Raw genomic sequence first — 25954 nt, 5'->3', positions numbered from 1 at the left:
TGGTGGCCTGGTCAGTCAGTTTCCCTTTCCACTCTTCAAATGTCTTGGTTTAGAGACACATTATATACTCACCAAGTTAAAAGAACCACGCAAATACATGAATAAATGTTCTACTAGTGAAGAGTGTGCCTCTTAATACATTTTATCAGAAACATTATAATAATAGGAACAATTTAAGGGAGAAAGGAAACATTCTGTTCCGTTTTCCTGTACAATTTTTTTAAAGATTTTTCATTTATTTATTTTGAGAGAGAGCACAAGCAGTGGGGAAGGAGCAGAGGAAGAGAGAGAGGCAGACTCCCCACTGAGCAGGGAGCCCCAACGTGGGGCTTGTCCCAAGACCTCAAGATCACGACCTGAGCTCAAGGCAGACAGACATTTAACCTACTGAGCAACCCAGGAGCCCCTCCTCTACAATTTTTTAAATAATGAAATACTAATGGAAATAAGGTTGAACAGTATCTGAAAATTACAACATGCATTTGAGAATCTCACAACGGAGATAAGAATTAAATGACGTAGAGAAGAGAATTAATGTGTTTGGCAACCAAGGGGGAAAAAAGAACCTGGCCATCAGGTTCTGCAGACAGGTACTTATGAAACTGCAGACAAAAGGTATTAAACCTTTTGGATCCCAGGCCCCTGGGTGGCTGTCAGTTAAGTGTCTGCCTCCAGTTCAGGTCATGATCCCAGGGTCCTGGGATCGAGTCCCACATGGGGCTCCTTGCTGAGCAGGGAGCCTGCTTCTCCCTCTGCCTGCCACTCCCCCTGCTTGTGCTTTCTCTCTCTCTCTGATAAATAAATAAATACATAAATACATAAAATCTATCTATCTTAAAAAATAATAATAAACCTTTTGGATCCAGTCTTCCTGGAAAATGTCTCAGACAGCAAGATGTCAACTTGTCCAAGGCTCATGCTTTCTAAGGAATTCCAGTCAAATCCTAAAATATCGCACTCTGCTTCTCCCCCACCCACACACCACGTAATAGCAAAAGAACCGAACTCTAAGAGAGGTAATCACAATTTCTAAGCATAAGCTGGGCTCCAGAGGTCTGCCTGCCAACCCCTGGGCTTGCTACCATCTCCACCCATTCCCTAAAAAAATATGAAAAACAAACGAACAAACCAAGGGGGTGGGGGGGAAGAACTTTGCAGCCTAAGCCCTGACATTCCTTTGTAAAAAGTCACACTTAGCCAACGGGGACTCCATCCTTCCAGTTCCTCAAGCCAAAAAGCTTGGCGTTCTCACTGATTGCTTTCTTTTTCTCTTAACTCATCCCTTAACTCAATCCCTTTAGCCCTCCCTTTAAGATTCCTTTAGAATTTGTCTACTTTTATCCCCCTTCATCTGCCACCACCCTGATGCAAACCACCATGGTCTGGATGATTGGCAACAGCCTCCTGGCTGCTTTCCCTGTTCCCCACTCGGAACACTTGGCCCGGGTCACACAGCCTGGAGGTCATGGAGCAGGGGCTGGAGGCAGGACGTCAGAGCCTACGCTCCTCACCACTGCTCCAAACTGCCGTCTGCTTTTCTGTCTTCGCACATCCGTGCAGCTAGAACCCTGCCACTGAGTCACCAAGTATCCTCAAAGAGCACTGGCTTATCCAAAGAGGTGTGACAAGAACAAAACTTCAGTATAAAGAAGCTTCACTATCAAAGAATTCCACTGGGAAGGTTCACTATAAATTTCATAATGAGGTAAATAATAAATGGCTTTTAAGAAAATATCTCTTTTATTTATTTTTAAAGATTTTATTTATTTAGTCATGAGGGACAGAGAGAGAGAGAGAGGCCAAGGGAGAAGCAGGCTCCCCAAGGAGCAGGGAGCAGAACTCGATCCCAGGATCGCAGGATCATGACCCAAGCTGAAGGCAGACGTTTAACCATCTGAGCCACCCAGGCGCCCTGAAAACATCCCTTTTAATCCCTTGCTTCCTTACTATCTGACCGATTTTCTCTCTCCTTCCTTTCCCTCCCTCCCTTTCTCTCTCACTCCCCTTCTCTACCCTCCCCCCAACCAGGTCTTTCCCTCTCCTCTCTCTCTCCCTTCTCTTTCTCCCCTCTCTGTCACTTTTCGCTTTAATGAGCTGGCAGTGAGAGGCTAAGCTTCCAGGAAATTAAATATTCAAATTTTAAAACCTGTTGCTCAGAATTGAAACAGAACATAAATGTTAACGAAGTACAGATGACAGAGCTACCTACCTGACCTAACCTTACACTTTCTCCCTTTCACCTTCAATATCTTTAAGTGCGGGGTGCCTGGGTGGCTCATCAGTTAAGCATCTGCCTTTGGCTCAGGTCATGACCCCAGGGGCCTGGGGTTGAGTCCCAGGTCAGCAGCATCATCATCAACATCATCGGGCTCCTTGCTCAGCGGGGAGCCTGCTTCTCCCTGTGCCTGCAGCTCTCCTTACTTATGGTCTCTCTGTCTCTCTCTGACAAATAAATAAATAAAATATTTTTTAAATAGTAATAATAATAATATCTTAAAGCACCTAGGAGCACTTGCATTAACATTCTTCCCCTAGACTCCTGTTTACTAGTTTTTAAATTTTTTAAATTTAAAATGTTTGTAATTAAACATTCAATAATAGGCACAGGTCTTAAGATTCCTGTCCAATGACTATTCACAACTATCTGCACCCACGTAGCCATCAGCCAAAACAAGACGTGGCACATTTGCATGGACCTCAGGAAGTTCCCTCCGGTTCTTTCCTCAACACTGTCCCTCCCTCTCCAACCTACAATTATTTTCTGATTTCTATCAGTGTAGAATAGTTTTTGCCTTTTCTTGGACTTCATATAACCCATATAGTATATGTTCATTTATGTCTAGTTTCTTTGACTTCACACAGTGGTTTTGAGACTCATCTGTGTTGCTGTGTGTATCAGTTGTTGGGAACTGTGAACAACCACAATTTATCCATATTCCTGTAGATAGACATTTCAGTTGTTTCCAACTCTTAGCTATTATGAATAAGGCTGCAATGAACACTTTTGAATAATAAATTTGTGGACACGTTTTCCTTTTTCTTCATTAAATACCTAGGAGTAGAACTGACAAATCAGAGGATAGACGTGTGTTTAATTTCATTAGAAATTGCCAAACGCCTCTCCAAAGTAGCTGTACATTTTGCACAATCACCAGCATTATGTGGTTCCAGCTGCATCACATCGTCCCCCATGCTAAGTGAACTTAGTCCTTCTCTTGTTAGTCATTCTAGAGGGTGTGAAATGGTATCTCGTTGTGAGTGTAGGTGGTGAGTTTAGGTTGCATTACTCCCCTGCTGACTAAGTGATGCTGAGTGCCTTTGCAAGTGTTTACTGACCATTAGTATGTCCTCCTTTGGAAAGCCATGGCTTTTTCTCATTTTGTTGCTGGACTACACCTCTTTTGCTCATTTTGCTCTTGGGTTTTTGCAGTTCTTTATATCCCCTAGATACAAGTCCTTTGACACATAAAACTGGTAGAAATAGGGCGCCTGGGTGGCTCAGTTGGTTAAGCGACTGCCTTCGGCTCAGGTCATGATCCTGGAGTCCCGGGATCGAGTCCCGCATCGGGCTCCCTGCTCGGCAGGGAGTCTGCTTCTCCCTCTGACCCTCCCCCCTCTCATGTGCTCGCTCTCTCTAGCTCATTCTCTCTCTCAAATAAATAAATAAAATCTTTAAAAAAAAAAAACTAGTAGAAATATTTTCCTCCCCCTCAATTATTTGATGCTGGACATTTTAATTGCTGGGTGTTGGTTTTTACTGTATTCATTTAAAGAGTGTTGGATTCAGTTTTGGCACACGGCTGAGTTACTTACAATTGATTTGATACTTTCCAAACATGCTTCTGAGCTTTGTTAGGGTGGGTTTAGAGGGGGCTTCAGTCTATGGCTAATTTAACCCCACCCCGAGATGTCCAGCCAATGCCCATGTATGAAACAGTCCTCGATGCCAAGTAGAAACACACACTAGTCCAAGCTCTGCGTGAGCTCTCCTGGAATTATTCAGCATGCTGATTTCCAGTGTGGCTTTCCCCAGCATTGTGGGGTTTAATACTTTGCATATGCAGATGAGTATTCAACAAAAGATGCTATAGGACCCTTCTATAGATCTCCTAGTTCTATGGATTCCTGTGTAGTGCCCTCTGCTCCAGTTTTTCATCCCACAAATTCTAGGTGCTTTGGCTTCTCTAAACTCTCCTGGGCTCTATCTGGGGTTCCCTACTCTGCTGCAATCCAGAAAGTGCCTACAGGCAGTGTGCTGGGGCACCTACAGTGCTCATGTCGTATCTTTCAAGGATTGCCATCCTGCACTGACTGTTCTCCAATGTCTGAAAGCAGCTGTTTCATATATTTTAATCCTGTTTTTCAGTTTATAATAGGAGAGCAATTTTCAAGGTGGTTAATCCTACACAGGAAGATGTACCACTTTTATAGTATCCCTCTTTGTGTTATTTTTTAGTGGTTGTTCTAGAGATTAAAATATGCACCTTGAAGTTATTACAGTCTACACACAAATAAAAGCACACTAATTCAGTGTACAAAATTTATGACAGCATAATTCCATTTCCCTCTTCTGGCATTCTCGTGGTATTATATTCTATTTCTATATAAGCTGTAAACCCCACATATGTTAATATTTCTGCTTTAAATACCCAATAGTCTGTCTGTATCTATTATACATGAAGGTACCAGAAAGTTTTCCTGCATATTGGTAAAAGTATTTACCATTCCTGGTGTTCTTCATTCTTTTCATTCCAAGGTTCCATCTGGTCTCTTTATCTTTACCTTGAGGAACATTTTTTAGCATCTCTTGGCAGTTCACATCTGCTAGAGACAAATTCTTTCACTTTTTAATCTGTGTGAAAATATCTTTGATTTACCTTGATTTTTGTAGACTTCCTGCTCGAGATAGAATTCTAGACTGACAGGGTGTTTTTTGTTTTGTTTCCTTCAGCACTTTTGTGGATGTCATTCCCTTGTCTTCAAGCCTCTAGTTCTTTCTGGTGGGTATTTAGCCATAATTCATACTGTTATTCCCATGTATTTACTGTGTCTTTTATTCACTTGTTTGTGAGATCGACTGATCTTCAGTTTTCAGCAGTTTGATAATGATGTGCGTAGGTCTGGGATTTTTGTTGTTGATTCCTTGGTTTCTTTTTGTTTTGTTTTGTATTTAACTTACTTGGGGCTTGCTGAACTCTCGATTCTGTGAATTGAGGTCTTTCATCATCAATTTTAGAAGTTCTTGACCATGGTCTCTTCAAGAATGTCTTCTGCCACTTCTCTCCTCTTTCGAAAACCCCAAATACACATACATTAGACTGACATTATCCCACAGGTGGAGGAGCTCTTTTCTCCCTCTCCCCTCCTCTCTGCTCTCTCGTTTGTCACGTTGGAATGTGCCATCGACAGGGCTCCATGTTCACTGATCCTTTCTTCTGACATGTGAAGAGCTGTTAAGCCCATGTGTAAGCCCAATCTTCACTTCTAATATTGTAGTTTTCATTTCTAGAATTTCTATTTGGTTCCATGGTAGAGTTTCCATGACTCCGCTAAAAATCCCCATCTGCTCATGCATGTTGTCCACCTTTACCAGTAGGTCCTCTAGCATTCTTTTTTTCATAGTTTTCTTTAAGTCCCCGTCTGATAATTCTACCACCTGGGTTACCTCTGGGTCTCCCTCTCCTGCCTATTTCCTCTCCTGATATTTGGTCACATTTTCCTGCTTTTTCTTGTGTCTTCTAATTTTTTATTATAAGCCAGATATTCTGTATAAAAATACATTCATGGGGTGCCTGGGTGGCTCAGTCATTAAGCATCTGCCTTCGGCTCAGGTCATGACCCCAGGGTCCTGGGATCAAGCCCCGCATCGGGCTCCCTGCTCCACGGGAAACCTGCTTCTCCCTCTCCCGCTCCCCCTGCTTGTGTTCCCTCTCTCGCTGTGTCTCTCTCTGTCAAATAAATAAATAAAATCTTAAAAATAAATTAATTAATTAAGTAAATAAAAACACATTCATGATTGAAGTAAGTAATATTTCACTTCTTGAAAGAGACATGACCCTTCTGTCAGGCCACTGGAATTGGGTCTGAGTCAGTCTCATCTGTCATTAATCTGGGTCTGGGCTTTGGTGCAGCTTTAGTTTGATGCAGTCTATCACTGCCTTCAAATATTTAGAGGGTGGGAATCAGGACTTTTGCTAGAGCAGGGCCTGGGATCCAAGCTCAGGTAGGATTCCAGAGACCTGCCTGTGTTTCACAGCCAAGCCATGGGCTTTCAAAACCATGGGAGGGCTTTATATGTACACTGTGACTGAATAATTAAGTAAACAGGTGGCAGATGGTGTGAGCCAGGTTTCTCACTATGAGAGTAAGAGTTTACAGGTAAACAAGGGGAGGAATTTAGAATGTTCTAAGTGGCAATGGATTTGAGTTGGACATGTCATTATGAACTCATATTTAGCTTAATATAGATATAGATGGGTATACATAGAAATATTTATAGATATGCGTATATATACAGATTAGTAAATGCACATATATTTCCTGGCTCTGTCAGCTGAGAGGGCCTACAAGCACAACACCCCAGGAGCAACAAGCACATCTAACACCTCAATCTTGGTTTCCCCATTCTCTAATAAAAGGTACCAGGGCTCCTTGGAGAAATGGCTGACTGAAGGACCGTGGCAGGAAATATACAAATAAACCTGGAGCATCACATAGTGCCAAAAGTAAGAAAGTGCTCTCTCTCTCTCTCACATATACACACATTGATGGGGTTATATCAAAGAGACATAAGAGTCAATTGAAAGAGCTCCCAATGGTCAAAGGTGGAACAATTTCACCAACAAAATAAAGTAGTAATTGGATTATAACCTCAAGAATAAAATAAATATCCATGAGTCCATACTGTTAAGGAAAATGATTGACTAACTAAATAAATGAGGGAAAAGAGACAAATTTCCTACACAGGAGAATTCCAAATAATTTACAAAGATGCTCCACCCTTAAGGACAGAGAGCATAACTATCCACTTCTTAAGTGTGGGCTTTGAATAAGTGACTTCCTGCCACAGACTGCAGTATGGAAAGAGAGAAAAAGAGAGTAACTTTACAGTGGAGAAACTTGAAAAACACTACCTCAACCAGGTGATCAAGTTCAAATTCAACACTGATAAATCATGTACCCTTAACATGTTGTGATGAAAATGGCAATTAGCCTCTGTGGTCTTCCTCCCCAAACCTAAAACCCCACCCCAGTCATGAGAAAAATATGAGATAAATACTAATAGAGGGACATTCTACAAAACACCTCAACAATACTCCTCAAAACTGTCAAGGTCATCAAAAACAAGGGAAGTCCGAGAAATTGCCACAGCCCAGAGGAGCGAAAAGAGACATGACAACTAAATGAAATGTGGAACCCTGAATGGGATCTTGGAACAGAAAAAGGACATTAGGTAAAATCAAAGAATATGTGAATAAAGTGTGGACATTAGTTAAAAATAACATATCAATATTAGCTCATTACTTATAATTAATATACCACACTACTACAGGTGTTCATAATAGGGGAAACTCAGTGTGGGGCATAGGGAACTTTCTGTATTACCTTTGCAATTCTTCTATAAAACTAAAACTATCCCATGGGCTCCGTGATCAGAAAGGAGTCTACTTGAGATTCTCTCTCCCCCTCTCCCTCTGCCCCTCCCCTACCCCCTTGTGCTCACTTGCACTCTCTCTCCCAAATAAATCAATAAATCTTTAAAAAACTAAAATTATTCCAAAAAATAAAGTATATTTTGAAAAAAGAAAAGAAAATGGGAGCTCTCTCTCTGCTTTAAGCATGACTGCCAGGTTTTTCATTTGCTAGGGATTCTCTTTGCTTTCGGGTCCCACACCTTGCTTTCTGAAGCCCAGGTGACCTCTCTCAAGCCTGTTCCTCCTCAGCCTTCCTGTCGGAGGGCAGCCTCCTATGTTGTGGGAAGACCTGGAATGAATTAGAGGAGTTTCTCTCACCTCTCCTGCCCTGTGTTCAGTCCTCAGGAATTGAAAGCCCAGAGTTGCAGAGTGTGGGGGTGGGGCGGAGGTCAACTCCAGCTCTTTCCCCACCTTCAGCCTTCCATAACTGAAAGCCTGAGGCGTATCACCCCTGAGCGCTCACTGAAGACCCGTGGGCGAGAGCTGGAGTGGACTGGCTCTTTGGTGCAGGAGCAACTGGGGCGTCTCGGAGTTCTAGCCTGTCATACCACCCCTCCTGGATGGGGCCACAGCAGGCCAGCCCGAAGTGTGGCAGGTTTCTCCTTTCCCCCCATCCGTGGCAGGTTCCTCTTCCTTGGGCTGTTCTACCCCAGAGCAGCCATGGGTCTCTTCTCTACTGCGAAGCTTTCATTACTTTCTGGAGGTTGTTTCATTTAGGTTTCCTTGTATCTTCACTCGCTGATGGGTTTTTAAAACTATGATTCTTATTTGGCTTCTGTTGGTTTTCAGGGTGACAATAATAAAACTTTGTAACTTTGTACATCTAAAGAAACAGCAGGATTCATTCCCCAACACTTCTGATGGTTCACCCCACACACACACCCCGGGGCATTAAGGTTTCTGCTCAAATATACTCTCTCCAAAGAAGCCTTGCCTGATTACCCTGTCTAAAAAAAGTCTCACCAGATATGGCAAATCCACAGAGACAGAAAGCAGATTAGTGGTTGCCAAGGGCTGGGGAAAGGGATGGAGGAGTAGGGAATGACTGCTTGATGGGTATGGGGTTCCTTTTGGGAGTGATGAAAAAGTTCTGGAACCAGACAGTGGTGATGGGTACACAACATCATGTATGTACCTTTATGCTATTGAACTGCACACTTTAAAATGGTTAAAAACTTTGTGTATTTTGCCACAATAAAAAAATGAATAGATACATAAATGCTTAAGCAAATGAAAAAAATCTAGCAGTTTCTGGGAAGATGGAAAGATTGAACATACATATTTAATTTCATTCCTTCCCAAAACTGAGCTAAAATGCTAATGAGGTATTTTTAAGGCATAAACAAAAGTTTGCAGGCTGGCAAGCAGATAGAACAGTGGTAACTAGTAGCAGATCCAGGAAAGCTGAATCTTAAACTAGGAAGGTGGAAAGCCAAAAATCAACCTGACTTAGTCCACAGAATTCTCAAAAGGCCCAGGAATCGGTAACAGATGGTTCCTCTGGAAACAGAGGTGAAGGGAACACCAAATAAGGCAGGTTGGTTGAAAGCTCTTTAAGAAACGGCTTAATTTCTCCATGCCTTCCTAAATTTCATGTGCTTGGGTTAACTCTGCCTCTTCCACCAAGGCAAAATGCTAGAGCATTATTCTCGGAAGAGGATTTCTGAACAAAGGGAACAGAGCACTGTGGGGAGATCTTAATGAAATCAGGGGATTAAGTAAACACATATATATATACTGAATGCTGAAATCCTCAGCCTTTCTCCCTTACTCAGCTCCCAGAGAACCGGCTATAAATTTTCACCCACCAGGCAGGAGATTAAAAGACTTTTCTTTTCAGAAAGGGGAAAGAAATCAGAAAGAGTTATCAAGTGCTCCCCAGTAGATGGCAAAGCCAGGTCACCCGACAGTGAACTCACAGTCCACAAGTACCAGTGATGAACTCAAAGCTTCTAATCAACTTTTAGGACCACACCTTTCATAGCTCAGGATCACTACTCATCAGAGAAAAAGACAGAAAAAAGAAGAACTCAGAGGAATCACAGACAATGTTAACAGAAGAAATTTTTTTTTTTTATTTATTTTTAAGTAATCTCTACACCCAACGTGGGGCTCGAACTCATGACCCGGAGATCAAGAGTCGCACACTCCTGTGACTGAGCCAGCCAGGCACCCCATCGGAAGGAACTTTTAAATTTTAAAAAAAATTTAACCCAATCATTAATATCATTGGAGAGGTAAGAGTACATCCATGACAAAGAAAATACAATGTTTTTTAAAAGAGACCTTGGAAATTTGGGTGCGTGGGTGGCTCAGTCGGTTAAGTGTCTGCCTTCAGCTCAGGTCATAATCCCAGAGTCCTGGGATCGAGCCCCATCTGCTTCTCCCTCTCTCTGCCTCTGCCCCTGCTTGTGCACTTTCTGTCTCTCTCAAATAAATAAATAAAATCTTTTTTAAAAAAGAGAGACCTTGGAAATTAAACATAGGGATATTTATCAGAAAGAATAGAGAATAAAACATGATAATAAGAAAAAAACAAGGAAATTAGAGGTCCAGTCAAGATAATTCAATATCTGCACAGGAGAGGCTCTAGAGGAGCAAAATGAGGGAGTGAACCAAGAAAGAAGACAACACAGGAGAGAGGAAATAGAAGATCCAACACAGAGGAAGAGAGAGCCCCTAGAATGAGAGCTGGACACTCTGGGAAAGCAGAAGCTACTCAGTACCACAGCACTTTGCCCTGGGAGGGATTTCTTCAAGATAATGACATTAACAGAATAAATGATGTGACAGAAAACAGGAACTTTGGGCAATTGATAGAGACTCCTGAGTTCAGTTAGTGAGAGGGACACAGAAAATCATATAAACAAGTTATGCCCTAAACTGAAAACTCAGGTGACATCAATTCAAATATATTACTTGAGAAACCACAGGTAAATCCCAAACAGCAAAGAGAGTCCAGAACAGTCACCTCTGAGAAGGGGGAATGAGGGTGGGAACTGAGAATCCCTGTTTGAACAATCACTGACAAACTACTTAACCTGCTGAGCTGTATAACCTTGAAAATAGTGTACATAAAAGAATACGGGGGGCGCCTGGGTGGCTCAGTCGTTAACCGTCTGCCTTCTGCTCAGGTCATGGTCCCGGGGTCCTGGGATCAAGCCCCGCATCAGGCTCCCTGCTCAGTGGGAGGCCTGCTTCTCCCTCTCCCACTCCCCCTGCTTGTGTTCCCTCTCTCAGTGTCTCTCTCTGTCAAATAAATAAATAAATAATCTTAAAAAAAAAAAAAAGAACACGGAAGATGGGGAAAGAGTGCAGAAAACCCATCTCAACAACTAAATCTGATCTCTGGAAGCAAAGAAGTCCCACAAAATTGTCCCACAAAGGAAAAAATAACGAGAACAGATGAGTTTGAGGGGGGGAAAAAGAGCAAGAAAGAAGTAACATTACTTTCACGCTATCACAACTCTTGTCAAATGCATGGTGTCGACAGCAGAAATCCATAGGTTTCTGGGCTTCAGTTCCCTAGTCTATACAGCGGGTGTAATAGTATCTCTCACAGGACTGTTGGTAGGCTTAAATCAGATAATGAACATGAAGTGCTTACAGTGATGGTAGACATAAATATTATTAACACAGTTAATAATTCACTCTTCTTTAAATAACTGGAATTCTTTTTTTGATATCAAATCAACCCATTCAATTGTCACAATACTGAAGAGTTTACTTGAATGGTTACCTTGTCTACTCAAACATCAAGGCTTCCAACCCTTTCACGTAGGTCTCCTGAAAAAGAGGGAGGGAGAGAAACTGACTATCCAAGAGAAACAGAAAAATTGTTTATAAAAATATTTATCACACTAAAGCATTGACTGTACCAGAAAAACTACTCAGGTCACCATGCTTTATCTTACACGTTCCAGTTGATTATGATCAATCATTCACTCACTAAGCAAGTCAGCAATTAGAATTAAAAACTTTGTACCAACTGTACATTAACTCAGTAATGCTGAGACAAGAATTTTTCCATTTCAAAATAGGCAAAGTCTCCAACTTATGCACAGACTATCTTCTCCAAGTTCAGTGATACTTTGTTATAAAGCTTGGGAAACAGTTTTCCAAAGAAATAAACTTATGAAATAAAGTTGAAGCCCTGGGCAATCACCAAAAACCAATTTAATCCATAAGTTCTCTATTTCTGGGCCTTTGGGTTTGTTTTGTTTTTTTTTTTTAGATTCCACATGTGAGATCATACAGTATTTGTCTTTCACTTAGCATAATGCCTTCAGGTTCCATCCATTTTTTATTTTTGTAAAGAGCATGATTTCTTTCTTTTTTATGACTGAATATTCCAGTGTATGTGCATGTATCACATTTTCTTTATCCATTCATCCACTGATGGATACTCAGGTTGTTTCTATGTCTTCATTGTAGATAATGCTGCAATGAATATGGGGATGTAGATAATTCTTTAAGATAGTGATTTCACTTCCTTCAGATATATACCCAAAAGTGGAATTGCTGGATCATATGTAGTTCTATTTTTAATTTTTTGAGGTAGATTTTTGATTTGTAGTTTCTGCTCTACTTCTAGTTAGTACAGAAGCTTATCAGCAGCAACTTAAAACCATGTCTCCCAAAATTATAAAAAAAAAAAAAACACCTTTTAAAAGAGTCAGTATTCAGACAAAAAGATCTGATTAAAACCTAGTATTTCTCGGGCGCCTGGGTGGCTCAGTTGGTTAAGTGACTGCCTTCAGCTCAGGTCATGATCCCAGGGTCCTGGGATCGAGTCCCACATCGGGCTCCCTGCTCTGCGGGAAGCCTGCTTCTCCCTCTCCCACTCCCCCTGCTTGTGTTCCCTCTCTCGCTGTGTCTCTCTCTGTCAAATAAATAAATAAAATCTTTAAAAAAAAAAAAAAAAACCCTAATATTTCTCTAGCTCAAATGCAGCTACCTATTCTTAGATATTTCAGAAGTAAAATAGATATAAAGGTACCCAACACAATAACAAATTATTTTAGGCACCAAAATAATTGCAAAAATAACTGAAAATTATAGGATAAAACTATAGAATTTAGTAAACAACATATTCAGTGTCCACAATGATACTGATTTTCATAGTTTAAAACCTGAGAGAAATTTACCTAAAAAGAACTCCTTTAGTTTTTCATTACTCTAAGAAAACAAATCAATCTCTATAATATACCTACACAGGAATAAAGATTAATTTATGAGAGAGAGAGAGCTGACTCCAAGCTTTTTGGAATGACTGATAATCTCATTTCTTCTTCCAAACACAAAATTCAAATAGACTGTCACCTTAAATGAGATATGGCATAAAAAGCACTTAAGCTCCAATCTAGCATCAGAAATTATTCCATAAATGTTATTTCTCTTGAGCACCCTTTCTGCTCTAAAATTCTATACCCCCAGTAAAACCAACTTACTTTATTTCTTCATAATGATTTCATTTTATGTAAATTTACTAAGGCAATACAAATATTTGCTAGAACAAATGTAGGAGGTTGAAGAGCTGATAATGACTACTGACAACAGAAGCAGAGACACAGGTAATGTCATCAGCCAAGGAGGTAAAAGCATCTCTAGACTACCTACTACATTAACACAATATTCTTGACATAAAGATTTTTAGGTGAGATCTTTATGTGATATTTTTGAAAAATATTTGTATATCCAAGAAAATTTAATCACAAGTAATTAAATCTATTTTGAATTTTGTTTCAAGAATGTTTTCTGTTAAAAGAATAATGTTGGGCACCTGGGTGGCTCAGTTGGTTAAGCGACTGCCTTCGGCTCAAGTCATGATCCTGGAGTCCCGGATCGAGTCCCACATCGGGCTCCCTGCTCGGCAGGGAGTCTGCTTCTTCCTCTGACCCTCCTCCCTCTCATGCTCTCTGTCTCTCATTCTCTCTCTCAAATAAATAAATAAAATCTTTAAAAAAAAAAAAAAAAGAATAATGTTCATGGCACCTGGGTGGCTCAGTAGGCTAAGTGTCTGCCTTTGGCTCAGGTCATGATGCCGATCCCAGGGTCCTGAGATGGAGCCCCACGTCCGGCTCTCTGCTCGGTGGGGAGTCTGCTTCTCCTTCTCCCTCTGCCCCTCCCCCTGCTTGTGCTCTCTGTCTCTCTCTCTCTTAAAAAAAATAAAGAAAATCTTTTTAAAAAAAATTAAAAAATAAAAATAAAAGAGCAATGTTCAATATCTCTGCTAGTAATAAAACATGAAACCCACCAAGGAAAAGCAGAGCAGGAACCTCAATATATCACTTTTTATTTTATTTTATTTTATTATGTTATGTTAGTCACCATACAATACATCATTAGTTTTTGATGTAGTTCAATATGTCACTTTTAGAAACCTATACTTACGTGAAAGTAAACATCATCAATTCCAATCATATTCCAAACTTTTAGGAGAAGTGTGTGGGTAGAGGAACAAGAGGGCATAAAAATTTTGACACTATTTCTATGGTGCAGGTTTATATTTTAATGTTTTCATTCTGAAAAGCAAATAGGCAAATTGAGACTTCCATCTGGCTTGTCAGAAGGGCTGTCATGAGTACTAATAGTCCCAGGTTAACATTTTAATAAACTTTTCTCTCATTTCTTCAAGTATCTGAGACAGCATTAAAAACTACAGAACATAATGCCACTGCTTTGGAAAAAGTCTGGCAGTTCCTCAAAAAGTTAAACATAGAGGATCCCATGTGACCCAGTAATTCCTCCCTAGGTATACACCCAGAAGAACTGAAAACATGTCCACACAACAGTTTTCACAAATGGTCATAGTAGCATCATGCACAATAGCCAAAAAGTGGAAACAACTCAAACATCCATCAACTGGTAGATAAATAAAATGTGGTATATCCATACAATGGAGTATTATTCTGCCTTAAAAAGGAATGCAGTGGGACACCTGGGTGGCTCAGTCAGTTAAGTATATGACTCTTGGTTTCAGCTCAGGTCAGGATCTCAGGGTCATGAGAACAAGCATGGGGTCAGGCTCCAAGTTCAGCAAAGAGTCTGCTTGTCCCTCTCCCTCCCCCTCCGCTCCTCCCACGCTCACACTCTCTCTCTCTAAAATAAATGAAGAAATAAATAAAAATTTTTTAAAAATTTAAAAAGTAATGAAGTGCTGATATGTGCCACAACATAGACAAGCCCTGAAAACACGCAAAGTGAAAGAAACCAGACACACAAGGCAATATATAGTATGATTCCATTTATATGAAATACTGAGAATAGGCAAATCCATAGACAAGTAAGCAGAGTAGAGGCTGCCAGGGGCAGGGAGAAAGGAGAAATGGCAAGTGACTGTTCAATGGGTACAGTTTCCTTTGAGGGTGATGAACAAAATCTGGAACCAAATAATGGTGGCGGTTCCACAAGATTGTGAACATCCTTAGCACCACTGAAACTTTTTCATTATGTGAATTATATCTCAATTAACACAAGAAACTCTACATCACAAAACATAGATGTTAACATCCTATCAGAGAAATGTGGATTATTTTGGTATCCCATTAAAAACCTTATGGTTAATTTCATAAGGGAATTATTAATATTTTATTATTATGTTTATTATTATTTTATTAATATTTTAATTATAAACCTTTTTAAAAGATTTTTTTCAATTTTTAAGTAATCTCTATACAGGGTTCAAACCCACAACCCCGAGATCGAGAGCTCCACCCACGGCGCCAGCCAGGCACCTCTCAAAATTAAACCTTTTTCTATAATGTCAATGTCATCCTTAAGATTTCCTATTTGTTAGGAATTCTCATAAAACGCTTAGCACCAGCTTTGCAATGCTTAGTCTGCCAGGGTAGGAATCAATTTTATATAATATCTAGACAATTCAAGTCAATTTTTAAATGGAATAAATATCTTATTAAATTTGTCTTACCAATATCCTGTGTTAAATTTTAGTATAGGAGAGGAACGTGTTTATTTGTGATGAACAAGATCAGCAAAAGATAAAAAACTTTTTAAATAGCAAAATTTACCTGGTTTGCTTTAGCACTCATGAACTTATCTCTTGACATTTTTTTTTAATTTTACTATAAACGCAACATTTAAAAAATGCCATGTCAAATGCAATAGCAGCCCGTTAATTTATTTTACTTCAGATACAATAGAAAATGCCACTTCTGGGGGAGCCTGGGTGGCTCAGTCTGTTAAGCACCTGACTCCTGGTTTCCGCTCAGGTCATGGTCTCAGGGTCTTAAGATCAAGCCCCCCATCAGGCTCTGCACTCAGTGCAATCTGCTTGGGATTGCCTCTCTCCCTCTCCCTCTGTCCCTCCCCCTGCTCACGTGTGCTCATACTTTCTCTCTCTAAATAAATAAATACAATCTAAAAAAAACGCCACTTCTGCTGAACCTGATTCTAGGTGAGGCCAACTTCGGTCACCTACATAACCATATGCCCAATGTTCATTCACAATCTTCCTGGCTGCTCTTAACAGGGTTTGAGTACAGTAGGCCCTCAATATACATGAATTAATTACATAAATTATCAGATTAAATCAAAGTCTCAACTTAAGATAATAAATCTCTTCTGCGCCTGTGCAAACCAGGCACTGGAACCAGATGTTTATACATATTATTACTCATTTCAACCTCACGATACTTTACAGACAGGTTAAGTAACTTACCTAAGGTCATAACATACTCAGTTGTAAAGCCAGAATTCAAACCAAGGTCTGTCAGGGATACACTCGGTTTTGCTGAAACATTCCAAGTTTTGGCTACAAAGGAATGTATTTTCAGTTTAATTGGCAAACACTCATATTCTCTCTTGAACATGGCTTCAAAGTGTTTAGAGAATGAGAAAGTGCTTGAAATGTGCTTGAAGAGAATATTATTGAAGAACAAAGTGAAGTGTCTGGGAGAACGTGCAATGCACTGAGTGCCCACTATGGTGCCACGTGCTGTGTCAGCTATTTTTTTTTAAGATTTTATTTACTTATTTATTTGTCAGAGAGAGCACAAACTGGGAGCGGCAGGCAGAAAGAGAAGCAGGTTCCCGCTGAGCAAGGAACCCAATGCGGGACTCGATCCCAGCACCCTGGGATCATGACCTGAACCGAAGGCAGATACTTAACTGAGCCACCAGGCATCCCTGGGCTGGCTATTTTAAATGCATGAACACTTCATTGTTAACAACAATCCTGGGACACAAATATTGGTACCTCATTTTTTACATAAGATGAAACTGAAGTTTAGAAGGTTCAAGAAGGTCCAAGTTTACAGAAGTCGCAAGGCACAAAATTGGGATTAGAAATCAAATTCAGTCCATCAAGAAGTATTTACTGAGTGCTTACTAGATATCAGGGCTAGAAGAAGCACTTAGGATAGAATACTAGAGATCCCCCCACATACAGCTCAAAACAAACCCATTTTCTTTTTGCTTAAGGAGTAAGTCATTGGAAATTGCAAAATCTCAATAGATTTTTCCTTTAATAGTTTTGTTTTCAGTAATTACTCATGCTTTGGTTAGATGTGTTAAGTACTGCCCCCTAAACTCCAAAGTTGACTGCCAGGAAGATTGAACAAACCTCCAGCAAATGTAAAAATGGAAGCGAATTCTGTCCTACGTGCATGATTTTGAACATACTGCTGGATGTAGAGGACCACTTTGGAAAATAAACTTCGCATGTTCTGGAGGATGGATTAAACCCTTTAGCATTCTGTGAAGCTTCTGAAGGTCTGGCAGATTTTAAATGACAACAATGAAATTTCAAAAAGAACAGGATAAGTCAGCACCAGAGCTAGTTTAACATTAATAATAAGTGATCTAATAAATAGGTCTATGTTTGCCCAGTCAGGTTTTGCTTATTATGTCAGTTGGAAAGCCGGAAGGAAACTGGTTTTAACTCCCATCAACCTGTATCAGGACAACATCACTTTATCAGAAATGTAGCTGATGTCAGCGTAACAGAGGCAGTTCAAATTAAAATTGACCTTTCTTTTCCAATTATTTTTGCAATTCATTCATGGTATAGAGTTGAGAGCAATTACCATTTGTCGTGAGCTTTCTATGTGCCAGACATTACATGAAATTTTCTCATTCGATTCTCACAGCCACCCTGTAAGATATTAACCTTGTCTTTTAGAGGAAAGAAGTTTTGAGAAATGAAGTGACTTTTCTAAGGCCATATAGTCTGTAAAGAGGCAGAACCAAGGTTGAAACTCAAGAAAGAGGTCAGTTACCATCATGTTCCATAGCACTAAAAAGCTGTCAGTTTCTTATCTTGTACAGAAAGCACAGTAAAATAGTGATTTGGATTATAAACTGTTTTAGTACCTCGAAAGTAGTGTAGAATGATGTTGACCTTTTAAAAATTCCTAGGAAGGTCATTGTAAAAGACAATATAAAATGCCTTGAAGTCAAAGTATTAGTCTTTCAATAACATTTAAAAATAACAAATAAATAAATAAATATAACACTTAATATTAGGAACAGAGAACCAAGTTTAAAAAAAAAAAAAAGTTCTATTCCAAAATAATGGTGTTTAAGAGACTGCACCAGCGCAGGCTGGCTCAAGACAACACTTCCCAGTTAACTCCATGGAAAACTAATCCCTATAAAATATTGAAAGACAATGAGCTTCCATTGTTAAACAAGCTTGAGAAATGTTGCACTAAACACTAAACCAGTCTTCTTTCCAGTTACAAATAGTACAATGTAGTGCTTGAAAATCCTCCGGAGCCAGTTTATCTGAGATGGAGTCCTGGCTCTTCTACCTGCTAAGCCATGTTAGTAACTTTGGGCATGTTATTTTACCAATGTGGACCTCAATTTTCTCATCTGTAAACAAAAGGAGGTAATTGCAGAAGACAGACTTGTAATACATGTGGGATTGCTAGAACAGAGCCTCAAAATACTAAGTACTAATGTTAAATTGTTAGTGGTAATATTATTTCCCTGAGCCTTTATTAAGCTGATGAAAGTTGATGTTTATGGTTAATCACCAAGTGGGAAAGGGATATGGTATGCAGCTTCTTCTCAAAATTATCCTGTGGAACCCACTTTTTCAAAGACCATCAAAAGACTGGTTAATGTCTTTAAAACAAAAACCAAAACACACACACAAAAAAAACATACTCTGAGAAATAATAGAGAATTCTAAAATAAAATCTGTTAAAAAAAAAAAAAAGAAAACAAGGTTAGTGCTTCCCAGTTGCTGAACACATCAAGGTGCTGGAAGGGTAACACGTCCAGAGTGGGCGTGGAAGTGCTCCTTCCCCCATACCCTGTCCTACATGGCTCTTCCATTTGGCTGCTCCTGAGTTGTATCCTTAATAATAAAGCAGTAACATCTCCTTACATGGATTCAGTGCCCAGAACTTGTACATATACTGAAATGAAATACCATTTTGTTTTCTATTCCATAACTCACACTGGCTTCAAGCCATCATCTGCCTCATCAGATCAGTCATTCAATTATCCAAAATTCTGTGTGTTACCTAGTCAGTCATCATCCAGCCTAGAGGCATCTGAATAAGAAAAAAAAAAAAGTTTTCCATTATCAAGATACGGCCATCTCTTTAAGTCTCATATCCCCTGTATAGATTTGAAGATATTCAGATTGTGTTTTTTGCATTTGGTGTTTATTGTGCCCAGTTGCAAAATTTACAGTCATTGCTGGAAGCGCCAATTATGTTACCCTATCATTAAGAATTTTTCTAAGCGGCTCTACAACTGGGGACGCTTGCAGCTCTCAGCGCCAGGCCCAGCTTCCTTCAAAATGTCTACTGTTCACGAAATTCTCTGCAAGCTCAGCTTGGAGGGTGATCACTCCACGCCCCCAAGTGCATACGGGTCGGTCAAAGCATACACCAATTTTTTTTTTTTAAAGATTTTATTTATTTATTTGAGAGAGAGAGAATGAGAGACAGAGAGCATGAGAGGGAGGAGGGTCCGAAGGAGAAGCAGACTCCCTGCTGAGCAGGGAGCCCGATGTGGGACTCGATCCCGGGACTCCAAGATCACGACCTGAGCCGAAGGCAGTCGCTTAACCAACTGAGCCACCCAGCGCCCCAAGCATACACCAATTTTGATGCTGAGCATGATGCTCTGAATATTGAAACGGCCATCAAGACCAAAGGTGTGGATAAGGTCACCATTGTCAACATTTTGACCAACCGCAGCAATGAACAGAGACAGGATATTGCCTTCGCCTACCAGAGAAGGACCAAAAAGGAATTTGTATCAGCACTCAAGTCAGCCTTGTCCGGCCACCTGGAGACCGTGATTTTGGGCCTTTTGAAAACACCTGCTCAGTATGATGCTTCTGACCTGAAAGCCTCCATGAAGGGGCTGGGGACTGACGAGGACTCCCTCATTGAGATCATCTTCTCAAGGACCAACCAAGAGCTTCAGGAAATTAACAGAGTCTACAAAGAAATGTACAAGACTGATCTGGAGAAGGACATCATTTCTGACACATCTGGTGACTTCCGCAAGCTGATGGTTGCCCTTGCAAAGGGTAGAAGAGCAGAGGATGGCTCTGTCATTGATTATGAACTGATTGACCAAGATGCCCGGGATCTCTATGATGCTGGAGTGAAGAGGAGAGGAACTGATGTGCCCAAGTGGATCAGCATCATGACTGAGTGGAGTGTGTGTCACCTCCAGAAAGTATTTGAAAGGTACAAGAGCTACAGCCCTTATGACATGCTGGAGAGCATCAAGAAGGAGGTCAAAGGAGACCTGGAAAATGCTTTCCTGAACCTGGTCCAGTGCCCTCAGAAAAAGCCCCTGTATTTTGCTGACCGGCTGTACGACTCCATGAAGGGCAAGGGGACTCGTGATAAAGTCCTGATTAGAATCACGGTCTCTCGCAGTGAAGTGGACATGTTGAAAATTAGGTCTGAATTCAAGAGGAAGTACAGCAAGTCCCTGTACTACTACATCCAGCAAGACACGAAGGGTGACTACCACAAAGCGCTGCTGGTACCTGTGTGGTGGGGATGACCGAGGCCCATGATGGATGAGCACCCAGCAGTGGTGCTCCTTTGTTTCCAGCTAACAGTTCTAGAAAATAGCTTGTGACTAACAGACCCCTTGTGCCTGTCCCCGTGAGGATAGCATTAGCATCACCCTCCCCATCCTTATGTCAGTTGCCTAAGCATTGCCTGCCTCTCATGTCTATCTAGTCTCTCCTTTTAGCCAAAGAAATGAACATTCCAAGGAGTTGGAAGTGAAATCTATGATGTGAAACACTTTGCCTCTTGTGTACTGTGTCATAAACAGATGAATAAACTGAATTTTTACTTTAAAAAAAAAAGAATTTTTCTAAGTAATATGTGTTAGGATCTTCAGAAATGCTTATAGCCTTTGATCAAACAAATCCATTTCCAGAATCTATACTGTGGAAATAAATAAAGAATACATGATAGAATTTTATGCAAATACATATATTGCAACATGGTTTAATAGAAAATTAGAAATACAGTTGACGCCTGAACAAAGTGGGCATTAGGGGCATTGACTCCCACACGGTCAAAAATATAATTTTAACTCCCCAAAGGCTTAACTGATAGCCTACTGTTGAGCCAATAACATAGTTGATTAAAACTTACTTTGTATACATATTATATACTATATTCTTATAATAAAGTAGGCTAGAGAAAAGAAAATGTTAAGAAAATCCTAAAAATGAGAAAATACATTTACAGTACTATATTGTATTTATTGGAAAAAAACCCGCATGTAAGTTGACCTGTGCAGCTCAAACTTGTATTGTTCAAGGGTCAACTGTACTCAAAAAGTCTAATTTTAGGGGAAGGATTAAATACATTTGTTGTATTATGCAGTCATCACAAATGATGTTATAAAGATTATGAATAATGCTATGTAAAAAAGCAGATTACAAATATAGGTTCACAGAATAGCATAGTTACCAAACAAACCAAAACAAACCAACAAAACAATCAAAATGTAAGAGAAAAAACTAAATTAAAAAAAAAACACATCAAAACATCTACTGTGGTTGATTTGAGCCACAGGTGACCCTTCTTCCTCCTTTCCTGTATTTTCCAAGTTTTCTTTACTGAATAGGTCTTTCTGTTAAAATATTTCTTAAAAACTCAAAAAAATAAAAGGTCATATTTTTTCTCCAAAATTTTCATTAACTCTTACTTGCCACCATCTAGCCTTTGAGTTAAAGTTCTAATAGATAACAAAAAAAATGATGTGAGGTGGACTGGCCTAGTGGTTAAAAAGATTGAAAAGCTTAGGTCATGATCTCAGGGTCCTGGGATTGAGTCGTACATCTCGGGTTCCCTGCTCAGCGGGGAGCCTGCTCCCCCCTATTCCTCTGCCCCTCCCCACCACTCGTGTTCTCCCTCTCTCACTCTGCTCTCTCTCCTCTTCTCTCAAATAAATAAATCTTAAAAAAAAAAGATTGAAAATACTATGACATGATTTCTTTCGAACATTATCTATTATTTTGTGATAGGCAGAGATGGTTATATATCTAAGGAAGTAATGTTTTCTGCTAGCAGAATTGTTCCCAGTTTGCATAGTGAAATCATACACACCAATATTTCTTTTTTTAATTTATTTTATTTTATCCTTTTTTAAATTGAAGTATAATTAACATACAGTATTATACTGGTTTCAGGTGTGCAATATAATGATTCAACAATTCTACCTATACATTACTCAGTGCTTATCAAGATAAGTGTTCAAGAGCAAATACCAATATTCTTAGGGCTCTGTAAAAATGCCATGCATCATGATTCTAAGAATTCCTTAACCCGAGGAAGTCTGAAAGCATATTTTAAATATGCCAAAGATCAATGTAGTAGAACCTTTGGCTTTAAGACATTTTGGGTATTCATCGTTTCTGATGGCTGAATAATGAGGGCACGTGCTGTGATGAGCACTGGGTGTTATACTTAACTAATGAATTGTTGAACACTGCATCAAGGACTAATTATGTACTATACAGTGGCAAACTGAACATAATAATAAAAAAAAGAAACACATTTAAAAAAGAAAAAGAAAGGCATTTTGGGAGAAGTAAAACTTCAAGAGTATGGTCTTGAGACTTTATAAATTGACACATTTTTCTAATTCTAAAAACAGACATTAATATGTAGCATTTGGGGTTATAATTTTTAACTTAGATATGATTTAAATATTGCTGCAATAGTATTAAATTTTTAAGTCATCAAGGAGATCATGAATCATTCTTATTGCTATTCTCTCCTTTTGGGACTCAGAACTTTTTACATTCCCCCTCAAGCTGGCATCGGGCTTTTAAAAGGCCTGAAGACTTATGATTTCTCACCCCAATTTGGACTCAAGATTATCCCTACCCACCTACCCACCCCTTAGACACAAGTTTGTCAAGGTCAAAAGATCAGGTGAGCACCAATTGCTTTCACTCTGCCGTCCTCCTCACCAGGGCTAAGCCTTGCCAAAGAGGAAAACAGCCCCATGCTAGGGTTCTTTAAGACATGCTGAGCAAAGGCCACAGATTGCTAAACATTGCTAAGTAGAACTGAAAACAATGAAATCATCTAGCTCTGTGCATAACCCAGTATCTCAGTCTGTCAGCATAAATATGTCTTCCCATAAAATTAATAAAAATTTGGAAATCAGCTAAGACCACCATGTTTTTCATCATTACCACAATCATCCAAAACGTCAGCCCCTCCAAGTAATTCCCCTTTGTCGCTGCACTCTGATCTCATTTCTGCTATGTACTCTCCGCCTCCTTGACAATCACACATCCTCCAATAGCTATACTTCCTGATAACCCTTTACACTGTTCCACTGTAAACAAATACCCGAAACCTTGAACCAATTTGAGCACCATTCCAGCAGTCTTCTTGTCTAAACTAAAATCTGAGTGCAGCTGTTCTTTCTCCCCTCAGCAAACCTACAGCATAGAAGTCATTCCTTGTTCATCATCGAGGTTCTTCACCCTCATGTCAAAGTACCTCTTTTGAGGTGTCTATCCTGTTCCGACCTCTCTCTCCTTGTTTCTGTCATCGACTGACCTCTTGGCCACTCTCCCACATTCGCCAAAGACTTTGGAACCTGGTTCAGAATCTTCCCACCCCTTGCTCTAGAACCATTCTGAGCAATTCACTTTATGTGAAGCTGACTCCTCTAACACCCTAGCTTTACACTTTCCTTATCTGCTCAACCCAATAACCTTCACTTTCTCTGCTTCAGAAACCCATTCCATGGCCAGCTCTTGCATTCAGTCATAACCAGCAACTGCTCCTCTTAGTTAAGCTTCAATTTAACTTAATCTTAAATTCCAATATCCAGTCTCAACCACTTCATATCCCAGCTGCCACTTTCTGGTTTCAGTTGGTCCCCATTGAGCTTCGACTCAATAGCCCATCACTTCAAACACCGTCACTGCTAGACTCTCTTGCCTCCCTTTCTGCCACACTGGCCCATTAAACCCAGACCAAGATCAATCCACTTGTTCAACTTGTCTGCTCACACGCTCAGGTTGCTGAGCCCTGAGATGGGGGGGAAGATTACTCACACAACTACATACACCAGAGCCATGAAAAATATGTCAGTACAATTTTTCTAAGTAATCCTGTTCCGTTAGCCCTCTCATTTCCCCCAATGGCCTTCTCAAAATTCTCCCTTTCTCCTCAAACTCTCTCCTACGATCATCATCTCCTTCCCCTATAATCTCAGCTAATGACTTTATCTCCGCCCCCCCCCACCTCATTGGAAAAATTCATCAAGTATACTGAGGCCCCAAATTCTTCACCTACCACCCAAATACTTCTTCATTGACACCATCCCTCCTTCCATTATTCCCACATCAGTGGAAACTATATTCCTACTTCTACTCAAACCCTGTATCTTTACTCCATTCCCTCTAATCCTAAGGATAATGTTCAGTCAATCCCACATACCTCCTTCTTCCTGTGTCAACTTCTCCCTTTCTACTGACTTCTCCTGTGAAGCATATAACCATGCTGAGGTCTCTTTCATCTTGATACAACACGTGCTCTACCTACTATCCTTTAAGCTTTTGGAAAAGAATGTCTGCACTGCCTCCACCCTCTTGCAACCATTCACTCTTCATCCTCAGCAATCTGGCTGTATCTCCACCATGGAGACTCCACTGACATTCTTCTGTTGAAGACAATCAATCATCTCCTCAATGCTCTGTCCTTATGTCAGGTGACCTCTTTGAGACATTGGACACTGCTGACCACTGTTTCTTAAGACTTCTCAGTTTTCATTTAACAACATCCACTGGACACCTACTTTATGACAAGAATTGAGGATAAAATGATGAACATGGCACAGTCAAGCCTTCAAGGAGCTTAGAGTTAAATGGGAGAAGTTTCTATGATAATTCATACTCTTCTTTCAACCTCTCAGATCACTCCTTCCTTTCTCTACTCAACACTTAGAGACTGATACTCCCTCAGGACTCCTTTCTTTGCTCTTCTCACATCCATCCTGGGATTACCATGTTCACACTGCCTACTCACTGATGATGACAAATACAGATCTCTAGCTTAGAAGTCTATCCTGAACTCTGGACCCACTCACTCTCTATGAAAAGATATTGGTACTTCAATATCTCACTATCTTTTTTTCTTTTTTTTTTTAATTAAGATTTTATTTATTTATTTGACAGAAAGAGACACAGTGAGAGAGGGAACACAAGCAGGGGGAGTGGGAAAGGGAGAAGCAGGCTTCCCACGGAGCACGGAGCCTGATGCAGGCTCAATCCCAGGACCCTGGGATCATGACCTGGGCCGAAGGCAGACGCTTAACAACTGAGCCACCCAGGCACCCCAACATCTCACTATCTTGATAGTATCCTCTGATGCACAAAAGTTTTGAATTTTGATGAAGTCAAATTTATCTATTTTTTCTTTGTTTGTTTGTGCTTTTGGTGTCATATTTAAGAAACTGTTGCCTAATATAAGATCATGAATATTTACACCTATATTTTTTCTAAGAGTTTTATACTTTCAGCTTTTAGATTTAGGTCCTTAATCAATGGAAACCATAATTCTCAAAAGCTAAGAACTTCACTTGCAATATCTAAGGGTTTTTTAAATTCTAAGACCCTGGCTTTAAATTACCACAAGCCAAAGCAAGAAAACTTTGCTGGCAGAGTTTATACTGTAAACTACAGCATACAGGAAGTGGCAGGTGATGGCGTAAGTGTGTTCTCCCACAACAATCGAGAGGACATAAAAACTGGGGGGGGGGGGGGGGGG

General features: G+C 40.1%; 1 protein-coding gene and 1 pseudogene across 5 annotated transcripts in view; one reads left to right on the top strand and one right to left on the bottom strand.

The window, feature by feature from the left end:
• SHLD2 (shieldin complex subunit 2) overlaps positions 1–25954 on the bottom strand; it is an 83833-nt gene that overhangs the window by 42896 nt on the left and 14983 nt on the right. For 2 of the 5 annotated variants that reach the window (XM_035023456.1, XM_035023464.1), the window contains exon 2: positions 11434–11480. The gene's annotated coding sequence lies outside the window, so the exon portion shown is untranslated. Of the gene's footprint in view, positions 1–11433; positions 11971–16374; positions 16693–25954 lie in introns of those variants that run through there. The other 3 variants (XM_035023447.1, XM_035023479.1, XM_035023472.1) reach the window with 3 other exon arrangements.
• LOC117998319 lies at positions 19442–20712 on the top strand (annotated as a pseudogene).

The sequence above is a fragment of the Mirounga leonina genome, unplaced genomic scaffold (assembly GCF_011800145.1).
Source record: "Mirounga leonina isolate KUSES-001 unplaced genomic scaffold, KU_Mleo_1.0 Mir_114, whole genome shotgun sequence".
Classification (NCBI taxonomy): Eukaryota; Metazoa; Chordata; class Mammalia; order Carnivora; family Phocidae; genus Mirounga; species Mirounga leonina.
The sequence above is the reverse complement of the archived record's forward strand: the minus strand, read 5'-3'. Positions and strand labels throughout refer to the sequence as shown.